The 24,844-nt window shown below is 44.4% G+C and overlaps 2 long non-coding RNA genes across 2 annotated transcripts; both read left to right on the plus strand.

The window, feature by feature from the left end:
- Positions 1 to 544: 544 nt before the first annotated feature.
- Positions 545 to 1,684, plus strand: LOC141022330 (uncharacterized). The gene is made up of 3 exons (XR_012183615.1): positions 545 to 584; positions 708 to 783; positions 866 to 1,684. It is a non-coding gene; the product is annotated as an uncharacterized lncRNA (long non-coding RNA).
- Positions 1,685 to 1,761: 77 nt separating this feature from the next.
- Positions 1,762 to 2,490, plus strand: LOC141022329 (uncharacterized). The gene is made up of 3 exons (XR_012183614.1): positions 1,762 to 1,936; positions 2,013 to 2,088; positions 2,163 to 2,490. It is a non-coding gene; the product is annotated as an uncharacterized lncRNA (long non-coding RNA).
- The last annotated feature ends 22,354 nt before the right edge of the window (positions 2,491 to 24,844 follow it).

Below are 24,844 nucleotides of genomic sequence, written 5' to 3' on the forward strand. Positions count from 1 at the left end.
TAAGAGTCCAGGATAAATTTTGTACAGCGGGTGCACGTGTATTCTTGGAAACTACATATGATTCAGGAATACTTAAGCGAGATGGTGAAATTCCTATAAGCCTTGAGAGTCATCACCACATCGTTGAAAAGGTGCTTAAGTATCTACAACATGGCATGGTTAGACTAATTTTCCTACCTATGGTTCTATCATTTGTTATCAATTTGTTTACCTAGCCGGGGCAACGACTTGTATATTATGTGTCAGTTGTTCATTCCAATCAATATGAACCAAACGCATTGGTATCTATCTGTTGTCAATATCGAACAACGCGAGATACAAGTACTCGATTCTTTTGGTTCTCGAATGAGCCGAGCTGATCTACAACTTACGGTATGATTTTACTATATCTGTACTTGGAATTCATGCATTTAGTTTCACCTATATTATCATACTCTTTTTTCTATTTAACAGCTTCAGGGGCTTGAGGCGCATTTAAAGATTGCTTCTAAGATGAATGGGTTTAACCTAGGTACTTGGCCAGATATTGATGTAACTAGATGGACTATAAAAGGGTATATTCAAGATCGAATTCAATCTGATGGGTATGTTTGAAATCATCACATGAGAAAATGCGAAATGAGAGCAGCAGTAACAATTATTGATTATTATTCAACAATTCCTTATGTTTGCTTATTACTAATGTGCCCAATATTTTTAACCAATAGATCATCTTGCGGCTTGTTCATGCTACAATTCATTGAATACTGGACAGGACACAAACTGTCACATCCTGTTACACAGGTAATTCGTGAAGGACGACAAAAGTGTATTGCATATCTAATTCAATGTTGTAATATATTGATTCTAATTACTTTTTTTGCAGGAAGATGTCAAACCCTTCAGGCAAAAAGTAGCAATCATTCTCCATGAATCAGATCTGAACGATATAAAAGGAACTCCTGAGTACCATAATCCAGCAGACGATATAATAGATACTGACGGTGTTGAAATATTGGACCCGCCACCTGCCGTGGTTGTTCTGAGAATGCCACTTAATAAAAATGAGCTACTTTTCAAACTTCGAGGTCATATCATGTCCATTCATAATGCAGATTCCCGAGAGTAAGTCAACTTTCAAAATAACAATATCTGCATTTATGTATATTATTTTTTCACTATATCGTTGATGCTATGGTTTATTTGATAGGAAAGAATGGATCCGTAGCTCCAAGCCCTACCCACTAAGTATAAGTCTTAGACAACTACAAGACTTACTAAAGAATACACGGGCTATTGATGTCGACATTTTTAACATGGTTGTTCGAGTAAATGCTACAGACGACATTCAATGGGCTAAAGACACTCCGTATCACTATATGGATCTCAGATTTTCTGTAAGTTATTAAAATCTAATAATACTTATTTTTTACGGCGACGAGCACATATAATTGCAACCATAAACGCATAGAATGTTAATAATCCTTTACTTTCCTCTCAGATGAAACTAAATGACTCTACACAAGATCCAAAACTCCGTTTACCATTTGATGCCCAACGCTACATTATTGCAAAACTATTTCATTGTTGGCCTGATATGTGCTTTGACGTCTCGGTGTGCAAGTTGGTAATCATACTTCCCATCTCTGTGTGTGCTTTTCACCCCCCATATTTTATTTCTAAAGCCTACTTCACACAGATTTTGTTGTCGTTTTGTACAACCGGTCGCTTCATCCTCTTCTTGTTCGACCTATTGGATAGAACAATCACTATACTCGACCCTCTTCCCCTATTGGATGCATGGAAAAAAGAATCCTTCACAGAAGGACATATTTAAGATTCAATGTATTTCATTCCATCTAAACATAGCATTACAAGATGCAATTCCTGGCTGGAATGATGATGTTTTTAGATGGCGTCGCATCATACCAATTGGAGTTCCAAAAAACCCAAACAGGTTATAACCTTAACATTCCAATTATTTGACCATATTTTCATCTATCATATTGCTAATAACATTTACTCCTATGCAGCAATATGTCTGGGTTTTTAGTTTTAAAGATTATGCGCACGTGGCATGATCATGAACATGGATTACCAGTTGTCCCGGTGAGTACTCTACATTCACCATTCATGTGTCCTTTTAGATGTGAGCCTTGCATGACAGCATAATTCACGTGCAGGACGATTATGACCTACGGAATCAGGTGTTGGTACACTTGCTGTCGTACAAGGACAATGAATGCGTAGAAAATATTCCACAAGTCGTGCGTGATTTGGTGAAGAGAATTGGGATAAACTTTTTTTAGTCGGAGAATCATATGTGTTATTTTATGACAACAGCGATGATCAATTAAGGCGCTTGAGGATATTGGTTATTATAAGGTTTCAGTAAGATGCATTGCTGGAGCAAAATGTAAGTTTAATTACCAAAAGCATACCGTGTGATGTTGCAAGTTACTGAAATCCCAGACAGATCTTGAGAAACCAAGAATGACATTACCACCTGTTCCTCCATCGACACCTGCAATATTTTGGTAATTATAATGAAATTCTGGGTGCATCAAAACTAGACTAAGTAGCAGAAAATAACTTCGGCTATTAGAAACATTTTGACATTGTGCACATGGCACAGTATAAATCTACGATGATTTTTCATAGCATCCGGAGCTAAATGAAAGACTGCAGGCACAAACATATATGAACGCCTGAAGACTGATGTCTGAGATCCACAAATATAGACACATGTACATGCATGACTCACCAATATTAATAAGTCCTAGACCAATTCTTCTCTGACTATGATTTTCCTTGCAATTTACGCAAGATCAGGCTACTACTTATCACGAGATGTAAGCAACTAAACAAAATAAGGCTACTACTTAGTAAATGGGGAATTTGGCGGAAGATGTTAGTTTACCTGTGTGCCGTTTGTGATGTGGTTGGCCTCAACAAAATTCTGTCCGGCAACCCGGCAGGCAGGGGGTCAACGAAGGGGTGTTGGAGCCTTGGAGGAGTGGAGACGCAGGGCAGTTGGCCGGCAACATAACGGCGCGGCCGCACAGGCAGTCGTCGCCGATCTCTAGGGGGAGGGAGCAGGGCAGGGGGTGGCCCCTGGCTGCGCGATGCAAGAACCGCGAGGGCGAGATGACAACTTAAGCCGACGCCAGATCCCGGCGGGCGGCGGCTGCTCCTCGGAGGGCAGGTCGCTATGGTGGCCGGTGGTGCCCCCCTCCCTCTCCCTGGTCAGCGGCTGAGATGGGGAGAGGCCGAGAGGATGTTGTGCGCTGCTTTTTTTTGAGGGATTGTTTTGTTTAGGGATTTTGAGGGATTGTTGTGCGCTGCTGGAAACGGGGAAAGGAAGATACATATGTATTAATCACTTCCGCCTTACACTATCTTAAGATGCGCCAAACTCTGAACATATATGCTCACAAAAGAAAACCAAATGCCATGTAAGAATTGGCCGGATGTGAATGATGTTTCACATAACTGATGTTTTCCCGTTGCAATGCACGGGCATTTAACTAGTAGTACTAAAAATAATATTACATGTTATCAATTAAATAGGCCGTGGTAATATAAAAACATTATGTGAACAAAGGGAGGTACAACAAACATTGTTGTTCTACGTATGTTGCCTATTGACGTGCGGCTTGAAGGCCCTGGTCGCATGTTCGATCCTCGTCCTTTATTTTTTTAATTTGTATATGGGTCCAAATTTGTTTCATGACATATGGGCCCCTCGGTGTGTAGTTTGTAGCACTTTAATTTGTGGGTCCAAATTTTGTTCCATTCCAAGTGGACTATCGGTGTGTAGTTTTGTAGCTTATTTATAATAATTAAAGAGAACAGCAGAGTTTTTTGCAATAATACCATGGTACGACGTTGAAGGCGAGAAAGTACGTGTGAGAGAGCGATGACCGAGCCAGAGGGAAATCAACTAGGGGAGTTCCGAATGCTACGAAAATATAATCTAAACCGACCGGAATAAATGCCTACACAAATTAATCCAAGGTTGGAGTGCCCCTCGCAATGTAAATAGCTCCGGCTTTGCGAGGGATGGAGAGGTAGCTTCAATGTGTGGAAGATATGACGTGAGAAAGCGAGGTCAATCGAGAGACATATAGATAGAGAGACAAAGTGAGTGTGGTCCGACATTCATTGAACAAATATATATTCTCTGGAGAGATATTGTCCGATTGAGCTTTTGACAAGGGTGAGGGCTGTAAGATAGAGCTTGAGAGATGATCCAGTCACAGACGTGTAGATATCTTTTGTGCGTGGGAGGAAGCAAGGTCAATCGATCACATAGGGTCGTCGTGCGATCGAAAGAGTGAGACGGGTTGGAGAGAGTGATCTAGATAGACAATGTGCGTGAGAGAGTATACAATGTGAATAAGTCGAATTGGGCTCAAACATGGTGATATAATTTTTTTGTCCGAGAAAGTGCGAGGTCAATTGAGACATACAGAGAGAGAGAGAAAGAGAGAGAGAGAGAGCGTGGCCCGCCATGAGGTCGAAAGAGTGGGGGCGGCTTCGATGGACTGACCTAGATAGACAATCTGTGTGAGAGAGTATAGAGTGTGTCGATCGAGGCCCGAACAGGGAGATATATCATTTGTGTGTGAAAGAAAACGAGGTTAAACGAGACTCAAATAAAGAGAGCGAGATTGAGCGAGTGTGGCCCACCGTGCGGAAGAAAGAGTGAGACGGTCTCGAGGGAGTGACCTAGATAGACAACGTGCGTGCGTGCGCACAAGAGGTTGGGGGGCTAGATAGGCAATGCATGTATTTAGCGCAAGAGGGTGAGAGGGAGAGGGAGAGGGAGAGCTCGGCATGGGGTGCAATGGTGGGTGTGTGAGGTAAATACATTTTGTAACAGAGTGGAAAAAGGGGTTGTGTAGTTGAGAGAGTTAGAGATCGAAACATGGAGAGAAAGAATGGATGTGTGTTGGAAACCGATAGCTTCCTAAGGTGGTTAGGAGAGGAAGATTGACCGATACAGGAAGTATGTAGTGTGTGTGCGGGGGGGGCTAAAAACAACATTTGAATGTAGATAGTACGAGACTTAATATCGATGTTTCAATTCGGTGTACATTGTAAGATTTGAACTGAGGACCATGCATATGGGTAATTATTTCGTATTTGTGCCATACTAGGTTTCGAAAAGTTGACATTGACTCGATTTGTTGTGCTATTTTGTAGGTCATATCTTTGAATCCATCCAAAAGTTTTCTCACTGCCATGGTGTTCATCATATACATATGAATTTGTATTAAAAAAGTAGCGTGGATACAGTGAATGCAAAATCCACGTTAGAATTGGAGATCGCTATGTGACACACACTCTAATTCAAATAACTAATTATGTGACACACACTCTAATCCACGTTACCGTGGATACCGTCTCGATTTTTTTTCAAATAACTCCTCATTAATTAATTTATAGTATCTCGTTTCGAATGACTAATTATTGCAAGGAAAACACGGGCATGGTAATACATACAGATTCGTTTGCAAATGAAAGAAGATTCGTTTGCATTCTCAAATGTAGGCGCACCAGGTAGACCAGGGTCGTGTCGTGGTGGTCGCGTGTGTCGGACGGACGCGTAGCACCCAGCCACCCACCCCCCTCCCTCCCTCCCCCCTCCCCCCCCCCAAAAGGACGACGACAAAATAAGTTCGCGCTTCCACGTTTCGGATTGATATATCTGGCGGCCCCAATTCTAGCCCTGCGAAATCTCCCTTCTCCACCGTCCCCTTCCGTGCCTAGATTGCTCAAATCCCTAATTCGCCGCCAACCCAAGCAAAGTTTGAATCACCCCTCGTCTCGTCTCTTTCCCCACCTCTGTGCCGGACGACGACGACGAAGACGACGGTCGCGCTTCACCACCGCACCGGAGCTACCTCATCTACGCCCTCGTCCACCGCACCGGGTGGTCCACCGACAACGTCGGCCGCCGCAACCGACGTGCCTCACAGACACCGACTTCCACCGCATCAGGTGCGCTTCACCAACGCCATCTCCCAGCTCACCGGGGATACTTCACCGAGCACATCGTCGCGCCTCCGCCCCCCGAGGCCGCTGGGGCTTCACCAACGGTCTCGTCCACCGCATCGTAGCGCTCTGCTGCCACTCAAGATCTGCATCCGTGCGTGGCCAGCCAACGCCAGCGCATCACCCTCAACGGCTCTGAAGTGACCCGCACTCTAGCTAGGCGAGCATGCCCAAACGCCGGCCCGAACTAGGTATCCACACATCACTCCCTTGTGCACTGTTCCAACGATGTTTGGATATCCTTTCACTGGTCTCTTAGCTTACACGCCTATCCAACTCTGACTTTAACTCTTATTTCTTCTGGAGATATCATCTGAAACAAGCAAATCCATTTTTTAGCGAAGCATGACGGCGCTACGGGATCTGGTACACATCCTGCACACCCGTATAACCTTGTAAGTATCTGTGCTCCGGTACAACAGCAAGGTCGATTCCTCTTATTTGATCAGCCATTCGCCGTGTCAAAAATGCAGAGGGGGTGCAAGGAGCACAAGGCCTGCACATCCAAGCAAGTGGTAACATGGACTTGTACATGGAACATCCCAAGCGCAAGCAGAGCTGCAGTGAGCTTGTACAACGAGCTAGCGTAAGTCCCTGCATTTCATTTAATTCGTACTGGCATTCATGTATGATTTGTGTGCAGTGGCGGATCCAGGAATTCAAGTTACCAGGGGCGAACATTTAACTTAAAAAATACGAAGGCACTTGCACTCCGGAAATCAACATAACTTGAGAAATGTGAAGCTACATGCACTTTGAAAACCAGCTAATGATCCAAAGTAGTTCAGATTATAAACACTAAATGATGCAAGCACCAAAAAACATAAAATGCAACATGGTGTACAAGGACTACAAACATGGTTTGTACCTGCTTGAATTATTCGTTCTCTGGCTGAAAATATCGAAGTGTAATTGCACCTATAACCAGTGCGCAAACTGCATATCAATATATCTATCCTGCACAAGTATGCCAATAGTTTCAAACAACAGATTAGAAAAGTATTTATGCTATGTTGTCATGATACGGGGACTTTCTGGTAGATGGACTCGACGTTTCCTCAAGGCATGAAAATGCACTATAATTTTCTTGTCATCAATGCCTGCAAATCTCTATGTCTCTCTCAACATAGCAGATCATCATTAGACACTAAATCCTTCAATGGGAGCTTGCAAAATGCTTTCATTAGATGCCTCATTAGACACTATATGTTCATCACCAGGAGCATGTAAAATGTTTGCATCAAATCCTTCATTAGCAGTCTGTTCATTAGACACTTCAGGCTCAGGAACAACATGAGCTTGGATGTTTGCACCGGAAACTTGATTAGATACATCAGATTCAGTCCGTTCAGTATTGATTGGGGGAGTTATAAAATAAGTAGAAATTGGTTTCATTTTCTCATAGATTCCCTACATACAAGCAGTTTTACAACACCGTCAGGTTTAACTATTGGCTAGAAATTGAAGAGTTGAATTAGATATAATCAAGGATGTGATGTACCTGCTCGTTGCGCATGCTACTCTTGCAAGCTGCGACTGTCCGTTTGCGCAAGCTCGATGCCATGCCCGTGCTGCCACCGCTGCCTCCCACGCAGGCTACACCCAGGGTTGGATCTTCATCTTCTTGTCCTTCCGTTCGCTTGAAGCCCGGCGACCGCCCTCCAACGAGGGCGCGAGGAAGTGTTGTGTCAGTCTGTCCAGCGGCGGCTAGGTTAGGAGCAAACCAGACTGGAGGCTGGAGCGGATGAATTGGGATTTTTCCTGTTGTCGATCGATATGGGAGGTGCTCGTTTGGGCCGCGAGCCTGCTATAGGGCCTGCCTTGCACTTATGTTATTGGCCTATTCAAATTGAAACATTTTTCTTCATTTTTTACATTGCCTACTCGTGCATTGTGACGAACAAAACTAGCCTGGGCCAACCTGGACGACTCAAACTAGGTGCACACTTTTGAGCCACCCGAGGCGGCCGCCCATACTAGCCCCTATGGTGGCGTCGCCCCTTTTTGCGTGTATGATAGGGGTAGTGAAAAATATTCCAGTGGCGCTTTTGATTTACCCACAGAATGGTTGAATTGCTTGTTTCTATGAACTGAGTTCGCCAATAATGTAAAGGATGACAGTCTTTTCATCCTATTGTAGATTGCTTAGATCTCGATATGCCAAAAGTAATCGCATGAAATATACAGTAAAAGCCAGTGTGATGTGTGTGGCTACAACTAGTCTGACTACACGTCCTCATATAACATATCAAGGACGCACCATCTTACCAGATTAACCATTCGACTTACCAATGCAGTGTGGGAAGAAAGAAGTATTGGGACTGCGTATCCAAGAAATTGATGCCATGGACTCCTTCGTACAACCTTGTAAGCGAAAAAGAAGTTGTAGTGTGCCTGTACAAAGAACTAGCATAAGTTCAGTTACGTGCTTCTCGGAATTTTAGTTAGCCACTTATTGCAAAATTATTCAATTACATTGCTTGGCTTAATTTAGTTTGCTACTGATTACATAATGCCACAGCCTGTTAATCCTATTATAGGCTGCACCTATCTATGTGTTTGATACTTACTGTTAAGAATTACCTATTTGCCTGAACTTAAATAGCTACTTGTTTGTTCAACTGCTTTGTTGCTGCAACAACGGGTTACAATGATGTTAATAACTACTTTTCAGCATCGAATTGAAACTCTTTAATTCCTTGTTTGTTTAACTGGTTTGCTATTATAACTCCCAGTTGAGATGTTTTGCTAACTTCAACTTTTCTGAATCCAATTGAAACTTTAATGGCAAAATAGGTTAGCCCAAGATCAAAGACCGAGGCCCCATGGACGTTGTATCATCCCACAGTAGTGGTACCGGCCCAATCGTGCATTATGAATTGCCAACTGCTGATGCTCTAGAGGCCAAACTAGTGGTAGAAAGAGATTCTGCTTCTGCACTTAGAGATGAAGTTGACATGTTGAGGAAGCAAACAACACAATCAGTAGCAGTACACAAGACAACCATTAAATATTTGGTGGATTTCAAAACGAAGCAAGCTGAGACTGACCACATTGTTAAGGTCCTGAAGGAAAAAAGGAAATTAAATTCCCACTTGGTAAATCATAGGTGAAATGTTCTTTCCATCGTTGAATAACCTTTGTGTTGTTTGTTCATGTAATCAATCAAACCATTTGTTTTAGAGATCATGTAATAAATGTTTTTTGTTTTTTTGTTTTTTGGTTTGTAATTTTATTTGAGCACAAGTCTGTATTAATTGATAAGACTCGGAGACATTTCATTTTGATTGCTGTGCCAGACCTACAAATATGCCAATCAGGCTGAATGTGCATTCAGCAATAATAGTAGTATAGATGGACCATAAGTGGCACGCATCGGAAAGGGCCAAGATGCTGTAGTAGCTTGGCTAAAAAAAGGATGCTGTTGTAGCAAAGAAAAGTATAGCGGCCTTGCTTATGTATGTTAGTTGATATTATTGATCCATATACTCTATAAGTGTTTATATGTCCGTTAGTTCTGTACATTCTTGGTTGATTCACTGGGTATTTGAATCTTGATACATCGCTTGTGTACATATATAAATGGGAGTACACATTATGCTGCGTGTGACATTTGAGTTGGACATGAAGTGTTCCAAATATTCAAATTCACCTTAAACTGGATTCTAGCTTCTGAATTTGAGTATCGGCATTTGTAAACCATATTCATATATGACAGTGGAATACATCTTTGTCGTCCTTTTGAAGATATATAAAAACACATAGAATGATTTAAAGATTCGTATAGGAATACAAAATGGATTCGAATTTAGTTGCCAGGGTAAACGTGGATGCTTATTGTCCCAAAATTCGAAAGAAGCGGCAAAATGTCCACTCCCACGTTGGCTGCCCAAAGCCGAGTGTTTGGGAGATGGAAATTACTGTCTACCCATTACACGGACAATCCATCGGCCCGATTTCCACGGCTCTAAATAGGGGTAGGATAGTAACTTCAATAAGACGTGACACGACCGCCTCTGAGCCCATTCCAACACGGTGGGCACCAAACATGGGCGGCAAAACACATTTGATTCAAGCTCGTCCGAAAGACCTCTGTTTCTCCCTCCATTTCCCCATTCATACACGGTGGGCGGCAAAACAAACTCGACTCGGCCGAAATCGATGTAGGCAAATATTTTCAATAGGGGCAGGTTTGTAACTTCACTCAGACGTGACACAACCGCCCTACCTGCCAGCCCCGTTCATACACCGTGGGCGCCAACCACCCTCTCCTTGCCCGAAATCGCTCTGGGCAAATATTGGCGAGATGCGAGATTACCGTCGTATCCCCAACCGACGAGACGTCCAAATTTTAAATGGGGGCTAAGTTCGTAACTTTCCCATATTTCAGACAGGCGCGTCCCAAAAACATGGTTCCCCGTACCTCTCCCTCCATTTTCCCATTCATACACCGTCCGCGCTAGAACACCATCCCCACACCAGCCTCCGTCCGCCACCCCATCCATCACCGCCGTCCTCCACCACATCCATCGCCATCGTCCTCCACCACATCCATTGCCACCGTCCTCCACCATGCCGGAGCGCCTACCAAGACCGCGTTGTCCACTGCTAGAGATGGACGTTTCTCATCCACGGCGACGAACCAAGAGCCTTGCATCACATCCTCCTGCTTCATCGGCGCTGTCGTCCTCTTTGCCGGGGTCGCTCACACGACCTTCTCTTCCACCGCAACGGGATTTATCCCCCGATGCACCCGTCTACCATCGCAGATCTGCTTCAACGCCACCGACAGCCATCGCACCCCCGATGCCAACACGGCGCCGCAAGAGAGGTGGTACTTCATATCTCCTCAACTTTTTGATCTCAACCAGAAAATAGATCTTAACTTAGTTACTCTACTTTCTTTTCAGCTCTTAGAATTTAGTTCTTAGTTCGAAGCAAAAAATGGCTGCTAAATATCATTTCTCCGGTTTCCCCCTTTTATGATCACTATACGATCAGAATACGTGCTTCGTGTCATAATAGCACTGCTCGACCCATCAAGCTAAACAAGCTTAGTTGTTCAAATACGAATCTGATATTATTAAAATAGATTCGTTTAATTGGTCAGCTAAATGTTCGTAAATTAGTTTCGAAAATGCATGTTCGCCGCTCGGGTGTGTATCTCTACAGGGTGCCCACAGTGGGCCGGCGCACCCTGGGATTTCGGGTCGTCCTAGGCCCCGATTCCCCTCTGTTCTGCTGCGCGCTTCCGATCTCTACTCGCCCCCAGCCGCCTGCCTTGCCGGCGACTTGCCGTCCCCGGACGGCATGACTCTAGGAGGAGACGCCGGACTAACAGGAGGTCAGGAGCCACTCGCCCAACAGCGTCACTGCTGCCCGGGCGCGCCGCCGTGCCTACCTTCCCAGTCTGTTCAGGGCTCAGGCGTGCAGCACCCACTAAGCCAACCCGATTTATCCTGAGATAAGTCCTCAACACTCAACATCCACTCCTCATCACCCATTTTCTAATTGATTCATTACTCATTAGGCAGGACTGTCATTAGGGTTTGCTGTGTGCTCAGTGCTACCTACACTTAATGGTTTAGATGTATTTCGGTAATCTTTAGTACCTGTAAAGTTCACAGGGTTTTCAAAATTCTGGCCCTAGGAACAGACACTAGTCATTTTGGATTGTTGGTTGTAGTGACATTGACCCAGATTACTACTGCAAGCCAGGTTTGTTGAAAATTTTACTTGTCTTTCTTACTCATTCGATATAATATCCAATTATTCATGTCGATTAGTTGCAAACAATAAGTGCTAGACAAACTTCTTGATTTAGATTTTGGACGGTCTCTTACTGCAGTTGCAATTCTGCATACTTGTCCTAGTGAGCTCACAAGTAAATGATTGATTCACTACATCTATGCTTGCCTTTTCATATTTGCTGTCAATATTCTTTTAGGGTGGACCACCCTGTTTCTAGATACTGCAACCGTAGACATGAGTGAATAGTATTTCTCTATGTGATCTCTTCCATCATGTGTGGGCAACGAACACTGCATTTTATAGAAAGAAAGTGTCATTTCCGGCTTCTACATAGGCTTCGATCTTTTACATGGAATACAATCTGCCTACTTGCTTTGTGTCGCACTACCAACACTCCACCCTTGAAGCTAAACATTATGCCACTCGTAATTCCTTAGTTTATTTGTTCAAATACGAATTTCATATGGTTCTAATGTTCCTACTTCAGTTTTGAAATGTGTGTCTGCCTGTTATAGAGACATAAGGGGTTTGTATTTCTATGTGTGGTCTGGTCAGCACAGTTGGGGGGTGAACTTTCCATATGCAGGGGTTTATAGGGAGACACTCTTCAAGTTGAATCCGCAATGCATTCCATAGATAATCTGACTACTTTTTATGTTTTCATGAATCTCAGATTCTGAACAGCATCATAATGATTATGAGCTTGCGCGCATGAAAAGAATAAAGCAGAACAATGCCATGACTGTCAAACTTGGCATTAAGGGACTGAAATCAAGTCTGGATGCAATGCAATGCAAACGCTATCCACCTACAGATTCATGCTCAGAATATGATCCTAACAGTGATTCTGAGCTAGAGGGAGACCTAAGTCAATGTAGCTCCCTAGTGGAGGAGTCAGAGGAAGATGCCCTATCTTATTCACCCATCAAGGTGCTTGCTCTAACTTTCCAAGGTTATATTTGTCGCACATATCTTGCAACTGATGCTTTGCATTGCTTCTACTTTGTTGAACTGCCATTAGCTTAGTTTACACATCGTCTATGTGAATACGCCCTGCCTATCCATTTTTAGTACATATTCCATCTGTCATCATACCATATTTATCCATTCAAATGTTGTTCTTGTGTATCAGATGTTCAAAAGGAAGAGGGCGATTGCTGATCGTGGAAGAGCACAAGCAAAGTATTTGGAAAAGGTAGTGGCACCTGATAAATCAAATAGCCCATTAGGTGTAGTTGCAATATCACCTGACCCACAAAACACCCCAACTCTAGCAGACTCTAGCCCTACTACACTGGTCATTTCTGATGCCCCAACTCAGCACACCCAAACTGCAACAAACATTATGATTATGCCAGTTGACATAGCACCAGCTCTATGACGCAAAACCCCCATTCTAGCAAAGAGTACACCAAATCCAGTTGCCAAATCCCTTTTTGAACCAGAGAGAGCCCCAATTGCAGCAAATAGGACCAATGTTCCATTTCTTTCCAGTTTAGAAGACAAAGCTTATATTGTTGTCAGGAAATTTGTGCGCATCTTTCCTTCATGGAAAGATTATACCGCAGACACAGAACAATTTCCAGTCTTCCTCCGCAACTTACGCGTAAGTAATGTACTAATGTTATTCATGGTCATTACTGCATATGTTTCTGCTGACAGAAGACACAAGATTTCATTCTTTTAAATGGGCGAGGACCAAACTGGATTGTGAAGACGAGCAAGGGTTGGTTGCGCTTTTCAAGCACTCGTTGATGAAGTATCGTTCCTACCTGAGGCAAGCGCACTTCGATGGCAAGCCTCTAAACAAAATTTCTGTAAAGTCTCCGGTGCAACGTTTATCCGACGGTGACTGGAATAATCTTGTTACACATTGGTCTCGGCTGTAGCGTAAGGTACTATCTATGATATCACATCACAATTTGAACTACATTTCTGCATTTGCCTTAACGTCTCACTTGTACGAAAACTGTTAGCAGAAGAACATTCATTCTCAAGGGACCACAGAATCTCGCAACTGTACTGCACACTGCATTGCTCTTGTGAGTACCTCTTGCCCTGTATGACCATACTTACTTTCATAGCTGTTTGAGTATGTAGCATCACTGCACATGTTAGCCTCGTTATCGTCCATTTGGTGGACATTATAAGATCCGTATGGACTCTTACATAAATTTAGAATCAACCCAATGCTTTTGAAGAGGTTTAGCTCTATAGTCCTCTTGTAAGGACTGAACGTCATCTATCACTGTACTTATCCCATAATATAAGAACGTTTTGTACAATACACCAGTGTTCGAGCACTCTTGTATTATGGGAAGAGGGATTGGTTCATTTTGTAGCATTCTGCATCTTATCTCCCTCGCCCACCATTTACTAAAAAAGATTAGATCTATATTTAATCTTACCAAAAAGTAGAATACACAGACAATGCCAGTGCAGAAGTGTAGCCCATTGCTCTTGTCAATACATTTTGTCCTGTAATGCTTGTACTTCCAGGGATTGGTAGTTGATTATGTAGCATCAATATGCATCTTATCTTCATTATCCTCTATCCCTTCCAGTATTATCATATCTATAATTACTCTCTACAAAATGTAGAGTACGGGCAATGCTTATGAAGAAGATTCTGTGCTGAAATTCTTGAGTTATCCTTCCCTTGACATGGAGAAGGGCATTATAAAGCCGGTGTTAACTGTTATTGTAAGTCAGTCCTTCTAAAGCCTTTATCCTCAACTGTTGTTTAATTTGCTCATACTCCCTATCGTTTACTGCTGTTTAGTTTGTTGTTTCTACCAAAATGCATGTTCGCAAGAACCGTAAGTTCTAATTTTTACTTGTAAAACCAAATTCCTTATTCATACCATGCACATTACTCAATACTCCCTATATGTATGCTTGTTTTTGTGGATCTATAATCCAGTGTGTGGTGAAGCAGCCCACGTTTGCACCTTGTCATCTACTGTTTTATCTTACTGATGTGGCTGATGATATGAACAACATGCCATGCGCATTAACCAAAATAGATACAATGATTTTCTTTGCCCTTCATATATGCTTGTTATGTTGACATGGTAATCCAGTAGTGTGGTGAAGCTCCCCGCATTATGAACAATGCCAAATTATGCTATTGATATTTTGAACTTACTCTTTATTTTCTAATTTGAAATTGGATGGAATTGATAGCACCGTTATCATCTTTGTTTATACACGTGCAAAACCTGTCATCTCTCTGCTTTGTTTCAGGGTGATATGCCTGATGGCATGCACAAGTATGCTGAAGGCTGTGAGACAAACCCAACATATATTGCAGCAAAGAAGGCAAAACATCTTGAAGATAGCGAGACAACCCCAAAGTCTTATCTTGATGCAGTGTTCAAGTTACTTGAGACTAGCAGTCAGACAAGCTCACAGAATTCGTTGTCTGAATCAGTTCGACTTCTTCAGTCCCAAGTTCTAGCAGAAAGGCATTCTGCAACTCAACTTTGACTTGAAGTCCTATCTCTAAGAAAGATTGCAGAGAACACCAATGAGAACCTCATCGCTAAACAGCTACAGCTGGAAGCTATGACCAACATGCTAGGCCGGTCTCACAACCTTGCTCAGTAGCTTGCGCAGCAGTTCCCGCGCAAGGCTAACCTTTCTTGAACTGTCTTGGAAGTGGTCTTGGTTCAGTATTATTTTGTTACGCTGCAATGGTGCCCAGTTTTTGCAATCTGCTTCTTTGTTGTGCTTTATGATCACTGGTGGCGAACTTCGATGCCCAGTGGATGTAATATACCATAAATCCTTTATTGTATAGTGTAGGTTTATTCTTAGTTACTATGCCGTAATTTCTTTATTGTATAGAGTAGGTTTGTTCTTAATTCCTACTAGTTACTGCCATCATTCGCTATCTGAAAAAAATCAGATGTAGTCGACCGGGCCGAAACATTCGCCTCTAACGGGCCTAGTGTTTAACGAGCCACAATTGGGCCGGCCTGCATCTTTCTTGAGCCCTAATGATTGGGTCCTTCACACTTTGCGTGAAGCCCACAACTTACACCGGCCTATATTTTAGTTGGGCCTTTTGTGGACCCAGCTTTTAGTTTGGCCCGGGTAGCGTTGGGCCATTAACAGGCTGAATATTGTACTGGCCTGTTACGGCCGAGATGAAACCATGGGCCTTTAGCAGGTCGAAATGCATATTGGGCCTCAATTTTCACTAGTCATCGACGGGCCTTCAGCAGGCTGAAATGTAGACCGGGCCTTTTTGGGCCCAGTTATATCACGGGCAGTTACCAGGCTGAAACATATCTCGGGCCTTAGTTGGCCCACTGATATCATGGGCCTTTAAGAGGCCGAAAGCTTAGTACAAACATCAACAGGCCGAATTATGCGACAGGCCTTTAACAGGCCCAAAGTCACGTTGGGCTTAACTGTTTCCACCTTTATCACGGGGCGTTAGTGGGCCCGATGTCCCGTCGGACCATATACGGCCCATGGGCAGCACGGGCCATTCCCAGGCCGAAAGTCACACGGGCTGAAATGGGCCCATGTCTACATCGGGCCTCTAATAGGCCGAAAGTCACTGGGCTGTAATTGGGCCCAAATATTCAGCGAACAATTAACGGGCCAGATCTATCTTCGGGCCGTAAATGGACCTTTATTAAGCAGGTCGTTATTGGGCTGGCCCACTAGTACCTGAGTAAGTACTACGGGCCTTTGACTGGGCCGGCCTTTTTAACCTATATGGGCCTCTGTTGGGCCGTGCCACGTGTCGACGTATCATAGGCGCTTTGGGTCCAATGAGTGGATGACATCTGTCCCAATGGTGAGCCGACACGTGTTTCCTCCAGCCAATGATGATTTTACATGTGGAAAATCCCCATTGGTCAGGGCTGTTAACGGGTTATCGGATCCAAAATCAGACCCGGTAGCTTAACGGCGTTCCGTTACGGTGGATGCCACGTGTCGGTCATCCTTGACGAAAGCACTTCTGTGACGCGCGATTTATCGTCATGGAAGTGGACACTTCCGTGATGATAATTTTGTTAATGTCATGGAACACTTCTACGACAGCACAGGTATGACTATCTTGATTCTGTCATAAATTTGTCATGGATATACATGCATGACAGAAAACGTGACCTACTGTGACAAACACGTATCATCACGGAAGTGTATTTTTTTGTAGTGGTTGTCGTCCTCCGGGACGCTGTTGTTGAAGTCTTCAAGGCAGCACAAAATGTTCTTCACATGTAAATCAAACATCATGTCGTCGCGCGATCGACGGGCGGGGCGCGGGAGGACGACAACTAGCGCCACTGAGAGGTAGCGGTCGACGGCAGCGTCCCATGCCGCTGAGGGGGAGGGGCGCGCACGGGCATGGGCGCGGCGGGTGCAGCCAAACGCACGGGGACAGGCGCCGCAGTGGGTGGAGGGGCGCGCACTGGCGCGGCGGATGCATCCAAATGCACGGGGATCGGCGGCACGGTGGGTGGAGGGGCGCACACGGTCACGGGCACGGGTGCTGGCATGTACATGAGCTCGCGCGGGTCCGCGGAGACCTCGCTGACGCCCGCGGCTTCCAGCTCTGCGATGGTGCTCGGCGACTAGCCCGTCAATGCTACAGGGATGGTCGCTGGCTCGGGCGCGTGGATGGGAGCTGGGACGGGAGCGGGGGCAGCAATCGCCGCGGCCAGCTCGTTCTGGGCCATGTCCATGAGGCCCCATTCCTCCTTATTTTCTATCTCCTCTGGCTCGGAGTCGACTTTACCAAACTTGAAGACTAGTGGCAGATGATCATTCTGCACCATGGCGGTGGAGGTCTACGGGGGGAGGGGAATGGGACGCGAACAGTAAGGCCGCCCATATTAAACAGCGGCTCGGGCGCCATTAATGGAGAGGAAGGCGGCCGGCCATGGAAGTCAAAGGGCTCGCTTCCAAGTGACCCTACGCAGCGTAAAGCTTGCACGCTTCCCAGTGAGCCTGCACATTGGAGGACAGCTTGCACGCCTCTCGGACAGCCAGCGCACCGGACTGCGCTCGCACGCCTGCAGTTCAATCAAGGTCAAGCAGCTGTCCGCACGGCACCTCCTACAACCATTAAAACCAAGACACGTGGCGTCACGTCAATGGTTAACAGAATGCACACGTTTTGAATTATACAAACATTTGAGATATTAATTGGCAGCTATTTTTTCAAAATGCCTTTGTTGTCTGTCATTATTCGAGTGCGCCTTCTCTCAAAATGGACACGAAAGATACCACATCATGTCGGGCGCCATTCCATGATAGCATGCCAAATTTCATGAATTTCAGACGAGTTTTGGATTTACTAGAATTTAAAAACCAGGCATCTCAATGTTTTGTCGGCAATCAACGGTGCCCTGGTGTTTGAAATGCATTCCCATTTATTGCATGGGACCTAAGCATGCACCCAAGGACACAGATTTGATTTTTCAACCAATTTATATGCACTGGAGCATGTGCATGTAGTTCAAATTTGAATTATGCACATAAATGCATTGAAAACTCAGTTAATGCATAAAAATGTCCAAAAGAACCCCCAAAAATAAAAAAATTGACTCAACACTCCTTTTGCTCTATGTTGACAGGAGAAATTTTTTGGAAGCAATAAGAGGCAGTGGATATCGTTTCGTCCCCAAAGGTGGGATGTTCCCTACCGAAACCATGATGCTTGTCGTGAGAAGCATATACCCAAACCTGCCCCAAACGGGACAAAAAATTTACCACGACATGTTGATGTCGCTCCATGAAAGCATGCCAAGTTTCATGAATTCAGACGAGTTTTGGATTTACTAGAATTTAAAAATGAGGCATCTCAATGTTTTGCCGGCAATCAACGGTGCCCTGGTGTTTGAAATTCATTCCCATTTCTTGCATGGGACCTAAGCATGCACCCAAGGACATAGATTTGATTTTTTAAGCAATTTATATGCACTGGAGCATGTGCATGTAGTTCAAATTTGAATTATGCACATAAATGCATTGAAAACTCAGTTAATGCATAAAAATGTCCAAACGAACCCCGAAAAATCCCAAAAATTGACACAACACTCCTGTTGTTCTATGTTGACATGAGAATTTTTTTGAAAGCAATAAGAGGCAATGGATATCGTTTCGTCCCCAAAGGTGGGACGTTCCCTACCGAAACCATCATGCTTGTTGTGAGAAGCTCTGGTTTGTGAGAAGCATATACCCGAACCTGCCCCAAATGGGACAATTTTTTTAACAAGGCATGTTGATGCCGCTCCATGATAGCATGCCAAGTTTCATGAATTTCAGACGAGTTTTGTATTTACTAGAATTTAAAACCCAGGCATCTCAATATTTTGTCGGCAATCAACAGTGCCCTGGTGTTTGAATTTCATCCCCATCTCTTGCATGGACCTAGAAATTCACCCAAGGACACATATTAGATTTTTCAACCAACCTTAGTGCATTGGAGCATGTGCTTGTAGTTCAAATTTGAATTATGCACATAAAATGCCTAGAAAACCCAGTTAATGCATAAAAATGTCCAAACGAACCCTGAAAAATCACAAAAATTGACACAACACTCCTGTTGTTCTATGTTGACACTAGAAAATATTTGAAAGCAATAAGAGGCAATGGATATTGTTTCGTCCCCAAAGGTGGGACGTTCCCTATCGAAACCATCAGGCTTGTTGTGAGAAGCTCTAGTTTGTGAGAAGCTTATACCCGAACCTGCCCCAAATGGGACAAAATTTTCACCACGGCAGGTTGATACCGCTCCATGATAGCATGCCAAGTTTCATGAATTTCAGACGAGTTTTGGATTTACTAGAATTTCAAAACCAGGCATCTCAAAGTTTTGCCGGCAATCAACAGTTCCATGGTGTTTGAATTTCATTCCCATCTCTTGCATGGGACCTAGAAATTCACCCAAGGACACACATGTGATTTTTCAACCAACTTTGGTGCATTGGAGCCTGTGCTTGTAGTTCAAATTTGAATTATGCACATAAAATGCCTAGAAAACCCAGTTAATGTATAAAAAAGGCCAAACAAACCCCGGGAAATTCCAAGATTGAACACAACACTCCTGTTGTTCTATGTTGACACTAGAAAATTTTGAAAGCAATAAGAGGCAACGGATATCGTCTCGTCCCCAAAGGTGGTACGTTCCCTATCGAAACCATCATGCTTGTTGTGAGAAGCTCTGATTCGTGAGAAGCTCTGATTCGTGAGAAGCTTATACCCAAACCTGCCCCAAATGGGACAAAATTTTCACCATGGCATGTTGATGCCGCTGCATGATAGCATGCCAAGTTTCATGAATTTCACATGAGTTTTGGATTTACTAGAATTTAAAAACCAGGCATCTCAACGTTTTGCCGGCAATCAACAGTGCCCTGGTGTTTGAAATTCATTCCCATCTCTTGCATGGGACCTAGAAATTGACCCAAGGACACACATGTGATTTTTCAACCAACTTTAGTGCATTGGAGCATGTGCTTGTAGTTCAAATTTGCATTATGCACATAAAATGCCTAGAAAACCCAGTTAATGTATAAAAAGGCCAATCGAACCCCGAAAAATTCCAAGATTGAACACAACACTCCTGTTGTTCTATGTTGACACTATTTTGAAAGCAATAAGAGGCAACGGATATCGTCTCGTCTCCAAAGGTGGTACGTTCCCTATCGAAACCATCATGCTTGTTGTGAGAAGCTCTAGTTTGTGAGAAGCTTATACCCAAACCTGCCCCAAATGGGACAAAATTTTCACCATGGCATGTTGATGCCGCTGCATGATAGCATGCCAAGTTTCATGAATTTCACATGAGTTTTGGATTTACTAGAATTTAAAAACCAAGCATCTCAACGTTTTGCCGGCAATCAACAGTGCCCTGGTGTTTGAAATTCATTCCCATCTCTTGCATGGGACCTAGAAATTGACCCAAGAACACACATGTGATTTTTCAACCAACTTTAGTGCATTGGAGCGTGTGCTTGTAGTTCAAATTTGCATTATGCACATAAAATGCCTAGAAAACCCAGTTAATGTATAAAAAAGGCCAAACGAACCCCGAAAAATTCCAAGATTGAACACAACACTCCTGTTGTTCTATGTTGACACTATTTTGAAAGCAATAAGAGGCAACGGATATCATCTCGTCTCCAAAGGTGGTACGTTCCCTATCGAAACCATCATGCTTGTTGTGAGAAGCTCTAGTTTGTGAGAAGCTTATACCCAAACCTGCCCCAAATGGGACAAAATTTTCACCATGCCATGCGGATGCCGCTCCATGATAGCATGCCAAGTTTCATGAATTTCAGACGAGTTTCGGATTTACTATAATTTAAAAACCAGGCATCTCAACGTTTTGCCGGCAATCAACAGTGCCCTGGTGTTTGAAATTCATTCCCATCTCTTGCATGGGACCTAGAAATTGACCCAAGGACACACATGTGATTTTTCAACCAACTTTGGTGCATTGGAGCATGTGCTTGTAGTTCAAATTTGAATTATGCACATAAAATGCCTAGAAAACCCAGTTAATGTATAAAAAAGGCCAAACGAACCCCGTAAAATTCCAATATTGAACACAACACTCCTGTTGTGCTATGTTGACACTAGAATTTTTTTGAAAGCAATGAGGCAACAGATATCGTCTCGTCTCCAAAGATGGTACGTTCCCTATCGAAACCGTCATGCTTGTTGTGAGAAGCTCTAGTTTGTGAGAAGCTTATACCCAAACCTGCCCCAAATGGGACAAAATTTTCACGACGGCATGTTGATGCCGCTCCATGATAGCATGCCAAGTTTCATGAATTTCAGACGAGTTTTGGATTTACTAGAATTTAAAAACCAGGTATCCCAATGTTTTGCCGGCAATCAACAGTGCCCTGGTGTTTGAAATTCATTCCCATCTCTTGCATGGGACCTAGAAATTCACCCAAGGACACACATGTGATTTTTCAACCAACTTTAGTGCATTGGAGCATGTGCTTGTAGTTCAAATTTGAATTATGCACATAAAATGCCTAGAAAACCCAGTTAATGTATAAAAAAGGCCAAACGAACCCCGAAAAATTCATTCCCATTTCTTCCATGGGACCTAAGCATGCACTGAAGGACACAGATCTGATTTTTCAACCAATTTGTATGCACCAGAGCATGTGCATGTAGTTTAATTTTGAATTGTGCACCTGAAATGGCTAGAAAACCAATTTAATGTATGAAATGTCCAAACGAACCCTGAATAATTCCAATTCTTTTATGACACACATACAGTTGCATGTTCATTGCAGATAAAAGGTCTAGCAATTCAAACACCGTCCATTGCCGCTGTGACCCCATTTTGTAATTCAAACCAAGTAGATCTCACACAGTTTATTCTCACCAACCGTGTGAGATGTAGTACAAAATATCTTGGAGCACCGTCGGTGTATAGTACGCCTATGGCTTAGGCGAGAAGGTGCATCGGCTACAGTCCACAGCCGGCGTGTCAAGCACACTAGCTCGCTCCCCCAAAACTCCCGCCTCTGCATCCCTCTTTGCTTCAGTCCCTTGCACTACTGGAATCAGGGATTTTTCCGTCTGCCAGTTCTTTGTCGTGCGCTAGCAGACGGCAAAGAAGGTCTTTGCCATCAGCTACCAAAAAGCAGACGGCAAACAACTGGCAGACGACAAAGAAGGTCTTTGCCATCTGTCACTTCTTTGCCGTCAGCTGGCTAACGGCAAAGAGAGAGGTGGCCCCCACTAACGAGCCAATTAGAAAAAACTTAACGGCCCCCCTCTTTGCCGTCTGCTAGCAGACGGCAAAGATAAAAAAAAGCGGACGGCAAAGGCTAACTGACCTAACCTAACTAACGGCCGATCGAGCGCCCCCCCCCCCCCCCCCGCCCATTACTCCTCTCTGTTTCTCTCCCTCTCTCCTCCCCGACGCCACGCCACCAGATCCACCCACCGCCGCCCCCGCCGCCCGGCGCCGCCCCCGCCCCCGCTTGCCTCGTCGTCCCACCACCCCGCCGTCCCCACCCCACCCGCTGACGCCCCGTCGCCCCACCATCCCGCAGCCCGGCGCCGCCCCCGCCCCTGCTTGCCCCGTCGCCCCACCACCCCGCCGCCCCCACCCCACCCATTGACGCCCCGTCGCTCCACCATCCCGGCACCCCGGCGTGCCACCACGTCGCCGCCCCACCCGCCCCACTGCCCCGACCGTCCCATTGCCCCGGCGTGCCACCACGTCGCCGGCCCACCCGCCCCACTGCCCCGACCGTCCCATTGCTCCGGTGAGTTATTTTTTTCTTTTTTTTGTTTTCATTATTTTTTGCTGTTTAATTGTTAGTGATAGATTTAGTGCTAGATATGTGTTATATAGTGTTGGTGTTAGAAGAAAAGAAGAAAAGAACTAGAAGAAAAAAGAATACGTAGAAGAAAAGAAGAAGAAGAAGAAGAAGAAGAAGAAAAGAAGTAGAAGAAGTAGAAGAAGAAGAAAAGAAAAGAAGTAGAAAAAAGATGAAAAAAGAAGAAGAAGAAGAAGAAGAAGAAGAAGAAAGAAGTAGAAGAAGAAGAAAGGAAGAAAAGAAAAGAAGTATAAAAAAGATGAAAAAAGAAGAAGAAGAAAAGAAGTAGAAGAAATAGAAGAAGAAGAAACGAAAAGAAGTAAAAGAAGTAGAAAAAAGATGAAAGAAGAAGAAGAAGAAAGGAAAGAAGAAGAAGAAGAGAAAGAAAGAAGAAGAAGGATAGAAGGAAACACCCCGACCCCCTGACCCCGACACCCCGACCCCGACAACACACCCTGACCCCCTAACCCCGACACCACACCCCGACACCCCGACACCCCGGCCCCCTGACCCCGACACCCCGACGCCGACACGACACCCCGACCCCCTGAGTCTGCCCAACGTGACAGAGCTGAGGTGGATCGTCGTTGCACCGACGAGCATGGTACCGGGATGGAAAACATGGTGCAAGACTATGATGATGCTCGGGATTCGGACGAGGAGATGGAGGAATCTGCAAAGGCCTTCAATGAAATGTTGGATTCTTCAAAACGTCCGCTCCACGAGCACACTGAGCTTTGTCAGTTGGATGCCATCTCACAAGTAATGGCTCTGAAGGCTCAGTTCAACTTGGGCAGAGAATGCTACGACGCAATAATGATAGTATTTGGACGCTTTCTACCCAAAGGCCATGTAATGCCTGCAAACTTGTACCAGTCGGACAAAATCCTCCGTGCACTGAAGATGCCCTATGAGAAGATACATGCCTGTGAGAAAGGATGTGCCTTATTTAGGCTTGACTATGCGGACTTGAACTATTTTCCCATTTGCAAGTCTTCCAGGTATGTTGTGGTAGACAACGGTATGGGTGAGAAGACACAGACCAAAATCCCCATTAGTGTTCTTCGGTATATGCCAATCGTACCAAGACTTCAACGTCTTTTCATGGTCGAAGAGACGGCCAGACAGATGACATGGCACAAAACAGGCAAAAGAACCGAACTAGATGCAGATGAGAATCTGATGATGGTACACACATCGGATAGTGTTGCGTGGAAAAAGTTTGATGGATTACATGCTGACAAAGCGGCAGATCCGAGGCATCCTCGAGTCGGCATCAGCATGGATGGGTTCAGTGTGTTTGGTATGACGGCAGCCCAATACAGTTGTTGGCCCGCACTTGTCTTTCCACTCAATCTCCCCCCCCCCCCGGACAAATTATGCAAAGAAAGAACATTTTCCCGACGTTGATAATTCCAGGGCCCAACTATCCGGGGAAAAATATGAATGTGTACATGCAGGCGCTTAAGGACGAATTGCGAGAAGCCTGGGATAATGGTTCAAGACATACGACGCCTATAGCAAACGGAACTTCATAATGCGTGTCTGGTACATGTACTCGACGCATGACTTGCCGGCGTATGCGCTATTCGTTGGCTGGTGTGTGCATGGAAGGTTCCCGTGCCCCACATGCAAGGGAGCTCTTGAGTTTCGTTGGCTTCAGGCCGGTCGCAAGTTTTCTTGCTTCGACATGCATAGACAGTTCCTGGATCCTCGCCATAAGTTCAGGAAAG

Source organism: Aegilops tauschii, chromosome 5 (assembly GCF_002575655.3).
Source record: "Aegilops tauschii subsp. strangulata cultivar AL8/78 chromosome 5, Aet v6.0, whole genome shotgun sequence".
In the NCBI taxonomy this organism is placed as follows: Eukaryota; Viridiplantae; Streptophyta; class Magnoliopsida; order Poales; family Poaceae; genus Aegilops; species Aegilops tauschii.